The 6,815-nt window shown below is 38.0% G+C and overlaps 1 protein-coding gene across 4 annotated transcripts in view; it reads right to left on the reverse strand.

The window, feature by feature from the left end:
* Positions 1-794: 794 nt before the first annotated feature.
* LOC107655276 (transcription factor Sox-2-like) overlaps positions 795-6,815 on the reverse strand; it is a 61,063-nt gene continuing 55,042 nt past the window's right edge. For 2 of the 4 annotated variants that reach the window (XR_001630417.1, XR_001630415.1), the window contains 2 exons: positions 6,482-6,560; positions 6,282-6,386 (listed from right to left, as the gene is read on the reverse strand). The gene's annotated coding sequence lies outside the window, so the exon portion shown is untranslated. Of the gene's footprint in view, positions 1,031-4,689; positions 4,782-6,281; positions 6,387-6,481; positions 6,561-6,815 lie in introns of those variants that run through there. The other 2 variants (XR_001630416.1, XR_001630418.1) reach the window with 2 other exon arrangements.

Genomic DNA, 6,815 nt, shown 5'->3' on the forward strand with positions numbered 1-6,815 from the left:
CTTTTGTATAATGCATTTTAATGTAATTACTTACATTATATGCCATAATCAATTGCATATATCAATATTTGCAAAGAAAAAAAACATCCCAATATTGTGATAGGTGAAACAAACAAACAATGAATTGACATTGAATTTATTTCCATATCATTGAACATAAGTCACTGACCTATAGTTCACAGCAATACATTTATGATTGTGAGTATTTTGAGTATGAGTATTACTAACAAAGTAACAAATACATTTTCAACCAGTATCGTGACAAAGCATCTTTTATCACATGCAAAGCTTCACAGACACATGAGCTAATCAAAGACTCTCTTAAACTGGCTTAAAAGTGCAGCTAATTTTAGTGAATCAGTTAATTTGGTTGTTTCATTTCAATTAATCAATTCAAATAAATGATTCAATGACTCATTAGAGTCCCTCTGTCTTTTTTGTTGCAAAATATGTAATTAGAAGCTTCTGTGTCTTCAACTTTGCTCTGTAAACGTTTTGTTGTGTAGTATTTTGTTTTTATATTCTGTTTACAGTGGTTTAAAACTGGAGTAGTGTACTTAAGTTCTTTTAACTTGGGCAATTTGACTGAAGCTTCATTATAAAACTATATTTTTTTATTTTTAGATAAACATTTAAAATGCATTAAATCTATCTCAAAAACCAAATAAAGCAATCGACAAACATTTTAAAATGATATCTTACATTGATTTGTCAAACATAAAAAAAAAGTACGGCATCAAAGAGAGACATTACTAATCATTTTTAAAGGCAATCAGTTATCTTGCATTAAAATATTTTTTTATCATAAATGGATAGGAGTTTCTTTTGGTGAAATGAGTCATGCAGAATGCAGTGACATTAGTAAATTACATATACATAATCATTTTAGCATGCGTCCAGCATATGAATATACTGAGAGGTCAAAGTTGATGCTCGAAGTTTGCTGACACCAATGTCCCCAGATCTGGTCCTCCGCGAGACGACGAATCAGGAGAATTCAGCCCACAGGTTTGGACAGAACCTGCAAAAGCTAAAACAAATACTGTGATTAGGAATTTGAGCAGCTCTAAAAGTGATGGAGCTGCTATCTCTACCTATCACCTCAGGTATTTGCGTTTAAAAGGCTACAGTTTAGACTGCAAACACTAGTTTGGGTTCAATCTCCCTGATGGCAGGGGGGGTCAAAGTGTTGGTCAAAGTGACGGATGCTGTGTGTGTAAAGATCTGTCCAAAACAAGCACAAATAATCACAAACAATTATCATTTATTTAGTAATATAGCATAAAGCCACTCTAAAGCAAAACAATTCAACAGGGAGTCTATCTTTCCCCTCAAAAGACTCTCTCGAGTGTGTTTAGTAAATTACAGAGCCTGGAATTTTCTCATAATTGGCCATTTTATCATTTTGTTACAGGGAGCTTATTCTGAAGGGGCTCCCAATATGATTTATGAAATACAATTAAGCGTGAATTCTTTCAGCGCCTCATTGCTGGGCTGCGGCACGGCGCGTATCTGCCGCACTACATTAAAATAATATGTAAATACCGTTAAGTAATTGGGAAAAAAAACACAAAAAAACAGTCATGGCCGGGGAGAACATGTGACCGAGAAGGGAAAATTATCGGTGGATTGTGGATTTATTCCCTCCTCCCAATAAATATTCCAAGGGCTTCCCTCCCATCATCTCTATTTTTAAAGTGGAGAGCGAAACGGCCTCCAACTGATAGAGAAACTCATTTCATAGAGCGTGTTCAAAGAGATACGCCTGCTGCGGAGATTGAACGCTCTCCACAAGCCAGTTCCTCTTTGTCAAACAAAAGACGCTAATGACGTTGATCTCTTTCCAGGCCAAATTGCTTAGTTAAGATTACCACATTTGTGGTTGGTCAGAAAAGGACTGTTAATTTCAGTGTAGCTATAAACAGTATGTTAATATTGCACACAAATAATCAGTGAGAAAATAATTTAATAATTTCATAGGAACTAAATGACAGTCGAGCCATTTTTATTCTGTTATCACTGGAGTTTGCTAAAGTATGCATATAGCAACACATACTGCACAAGTTTCCATCTTCAACTTAACTCATCCTGCAACAGACGTGAATGATATGTCACATCAATCGGCTTGCTGAGTTAATTTTCATCTAGCGGTGAAGAATTCTATATCTAGAAACCTTGCGGTGGGTTCTTTTGACTTGGGCTAGTAAATAACCGCCGATACCCAAAACTGGTCAAACTCTGAGCAAACAGTCAAAACACCCCAGCAACTGCAGTAATAACCACTCATAACACCTTAGCAACCACATAAGCAATGACCTAGCAACAACCCACAACACCCTAGTATGACGGTAAGAAGTTTTACATGGTCTCACACTAACATTTACTTCAAATAATGTTATTTCTATACCAATATAAAATATGTAAATATACATTTTATAAATTCAAATCAATGTTATTTTATCATTGATATACTATTAAAGTTTTGATAAAATTATATTTTTACAATTAGGCTCTGAAAAATATTTTATATATATATATATATATATATACATACATATATTCAAATATTACAAATCACTGTTTCCCATCATTCTTTAGGCTTTGAGCACAACTTTACCACACATACACACTCTCGGAAATCTAGTGACAAAGTATTGTACATGTACAACAGCCATCCAAAAGAGAGAGGACAGTTATAAACTACAGTTTTGATCACTTTTCTCTCTCTCTTCCTCCTCTAGAAATATGGGGGCAACGCCTTGAGGCTTTCCAGTCCCCATTGTGAGGACTGCCAGTTCTGTTTGGGCTCATTGTTCTCGTCTAATCAGCTGTGGCAAATGTGGAGCCCTCCAGCTCATTACGTATTCGCACTCAGAAGTGACCATGGGAAGTTTTCGGAGGCCCAGCCCCGGCATGGGCTGATGAATTACCTGCCTAGACGACACCTAGTGAATCTGCGCAGTTGCCGTGGCAGTGCTTTCTGATGGGACCGTCGACCCATCGCTCATCAAACAAGCGCCCCCTCCTTCCCCTGCTCCGACCAGCTTGAGTTTCACTATTGCCGTCTCGTCTTTCTGCACCTCTGCCCCCCTTCCACACACTCTATGCTCTGTTTACAAACTCCTGCTAACGATGGCCGCCCTGACGAGCTTATACAAGGCCTGTTGGCAGTAGTGTCCGACATTTATCCTTCGTGCACCAAGACCGAATGTGATATCAAACACTAAAGGATACAATATTCCTTATACTTACTCTTAATAGATAAAAGTTAATCTTGCGTAAAAGCTCATCTACCGGCTTATCTACAGCAGTGGCTCCCAACTGGATGGTTGGGACTTTAAAATGGGTCACAAGTGTGTTGTGATGGCAGACAGAAAGGGAAAACAATTCTAAATGCAAATAATAAAATGCATCTAACTATGTAATTGTGTGTGGTTAGAACAAATTAAACATTTTGATAAGAGAAAACACTTTCCTTATCTTTTGTTGTTGTATCTTTTGTTGTTGTCATTTGTGAGGTTACTGAGTCAGTAATGGATCAATGGCGTACAACAGTGTCCATGATAAAGAAAACGTTTTTAAAATCTAGTTTAAAATGCATGTGCCATGTTCTTTCAAATGTACTTGTATTCATTTTGGTTTCATGTCATTCTATTTTAATCAAAATTATACTATTTGCAAGAAAACATTACATTCTAATGACGCTAAAATGTCATGTAGTGCAACCATCAAATACAAAGTAATAACATTTTCTTTACATCTTGAATACACACAGTGCACCAATATTAGTCATTATTTTCAAAATGTTTTAAATTATATTTTTCAAGGTAAAAAAGTAAGAGATTTGTGAAGGGCTTATTTCTATTATATAACTTCCTGATTAATGTTGTTGTTGTTGTTGTTTCTGCATGTTGGTTCACTTCTTTTCTAAGAAATAATAATACATGATTATGCCAAACTACTTAATAAGGTATTTCAATAATGTTTTATTTTATTTTATTTTATGAATTGCATGTTTAATGTACTTTTTTTATATAGATAGAACAAACACATTTAGTCATGTCATTGACCCTAATGCCAGCATGAAAATACAACCCATACTAAATTAAAAATAGGTTAAAATCAGGATAAATATATGGTTTGTGCTGACCACAATTTGTTGTGTAGAGGATGATATGCTGCAATCTGTATGATGAAATCTAAATTCATGTGACATTTACACTGTCAGAAAAAGAAAATAAAAAAAGCAAAATGTGTACCTTTAGTGGAAAAACAGATTGTCACTGGAGAAGAACACTTAAAAGGGCAACTTTGTACCTTATTTACCACAAAAACGTGCATATTAGTTCCTTAGACGTAATATGTACCCTTCAAGTACTACTATGAACCTTAATAAAGGTGCTGGGACCAGGGACAAGCTGTTGTACCCCTTTTTCTGAGAATGTAGAAATCAACAGTTTACTTTTGCACGATAAGCAATGTTGGAACTGTGGCTTTTGAAGCAAAACCAGTTGAGAACCACCTATTTAATGCACCAGCTTTAGAAACTCACCTGTATATCTGTGGCTCTAGAGGTTGTACAGAAGTTGGGCAGGTTCTGTGGCCACTGGGACCTTATTTTAGTGAGTAGTAGGGGGCGGCGGCTGCCAGTTGTACGGGTTAACGTGACAATGATTTGAGTTGACTCACCCATCCTGTTCTCTAATCCCCTGGATATATTGCACTCATACAGGTGTCCACACAATCCAATTATCACCGCCATGCTTGGGTAGAAAAAAATACTGGAAAAAAAATAGGGAGAGAAAAAGAGGAGGAAAAAATCAAGTTAAACATCTACTGTTACTCAACTTTGCCAAGTATACATGTGCAGTAGTATTACTGTAGAGGCGTGTCTACAGTTGTTTTGAAATCTATTATTGTATATTTACATGTTTGCCGTAATTTATGAATGGCTAGTCTGGTAATCGAGCAGCTAGCAAGTTTTTCTTATCTGTGCTTTGAGTAAACCAACTTTCCTTTGGATACCATGCTTGTGGCACACTTTTGTGTACAGGTGAAACTGATACCAACTTCCCTTTTGTTTTATTGCCTCATTTCCATTACCGAAATGTGACACTCAACAAAACACCACAACAATGCAGGGAGCCACAATCGCAGGTGCATTCATAAAATCCGTTATGTGAGCCAAGGAAAATCTCATCCGCCCATCTCGCGACTCACGACCTAAAGAGCACGTCTGAAAGCGACAGTATCCCCCCACTGGTTTGGTAAATAAAATAATGGCAGCGGGCTGATTTTCAAGCATGTAATGTGCTTTCTTTCTCCTCCTGCTGTTGTTGAAGGAGGGGGCATTTGTTTCCTTCGCTGTAGGATCCCACTGTTCGCCCCCCTATAGGGACAAAGACCCTTAGATAGAGGCTATGCCTTTTGGTACACTTCCCCCTTCGAGGATCATGTCGAGGACTGCGGGAGGAAGTGTGAGAGAGCTCCCTGAGCCAGCATCCAGCATGTGGGGTAAACTCAGCTGGAAGACCCTCTCGACAGATGGAGTCAATTCCACTTCCCCCTTGGATTCAATAATCCAACTTTCTCTTAAAACTCTTCCCTCGAACTTATTCCTCAATGGAGCTTTGGATGGGATTCAGGAGTGAAGCTGCTCTCTCGTGTTGACTTTTATTTTGACCTTCTGAAGTTAGTCATTTGTCATCAGAGCCTTGTGTGTTTGAATTGTGGCTTACTATATATCTCTCCCATTCTTTTAGCTGTCTTATACTCATGTCCCCGTATAGTCCAAAGTAAACCAAAGTATCATTAATTATCGGAAAACAATGGGATGTATGGCCCCAATCACAATGGTCCTTGGAGAAACTTAACAACTGTATAAGCAAATATGAGTCTTAATTGGTCTGCGCTAAACCGCCATGAGCTCAGTTAATGACAGCAAATATCCTTATGGGAGTTCTTGTTTGAGTCCCTGCAAAATTGGTATAACTCTGCAAATATGAACCCACGTCTCTCCAGATGAGTTTAGAATGAGGTTTAGCTGCTTGGCTATAGCAAGTAAAGTTGCTAGAAATTAATATTTCGTAGATTGACAATGGGTTGTTTGGCAGCGGATTCCCAAAATGCCCATTTTGTAGAATGACATTGTTCCTAGGGTATATTTACCATTGCACAGGGTCAGTAACCCATCAGTTTAAAGGTTAGAAAAAGGAACTTTATAAAGCAACAAACAGTGGTTGAAAAAGAAAAGGAAATAGTTCACAAGGACTTGCCACATTCCAAGTTAGTACTTGCATCCCTCAGACAGTTACTGACAGGAAGTTGAGAAGGACTCACAATGGCCCACCATGATCCGGCAAAGACACCTCAAACCCACAGGGTTCCTAGAAATGCATTCAAATGTCAGCATAGTCGAGGACATGTGTTCCTCTTGAAGCACCTCTGGAATTCACTCAACTGTATGAAAAATTCACTCAACTGTTGAAAAATTTGGGGTTGAGGAATTAATTGGAGGGCTTCTGTTCATGGACTCCACAATGCAACTGGTTTGTATGGATCTAGAGGAGAGAATGTAAGAATTCAGTGATGGGGAGGCCATTGTAATGTAGGTGTGAGTTAGATACGAGAACAGGAAAGTCTAACTATTTTGATAGGTTATGGGTAAACTAACGAATCTGATAACCATGTTGGTCAAATTGCTTCTTTTGGTCACCTCCCTTTGGCCTGATAAGGTGAATCTCACAAAATAATGGCGCTTTTCCACTGCATGGTACGGCACGGTACGGCTCGGGGCGGTTCACTTTTGGGGGGGT

This window comes from Sinocyclocheilus anshuiensis, unplaced genomic scaffold (genome assembly GCF_001515605.1).
Source record: "Sinocyclocheilus anshuiensis isolate Anshui unplaced genomic scaffold, SAMN03320099.WGS_v1.1 scaffold988, whole genome shotgun sequence".
NCBI classification, from domain to species: domain Eukaryota; kingdom Metazoa; phylum Chordata; class Actinopteri; order Cypriniformes; family Cyprinidae; genus Sinocyclocheilus; species Sinocyclocheilus anshuiensis.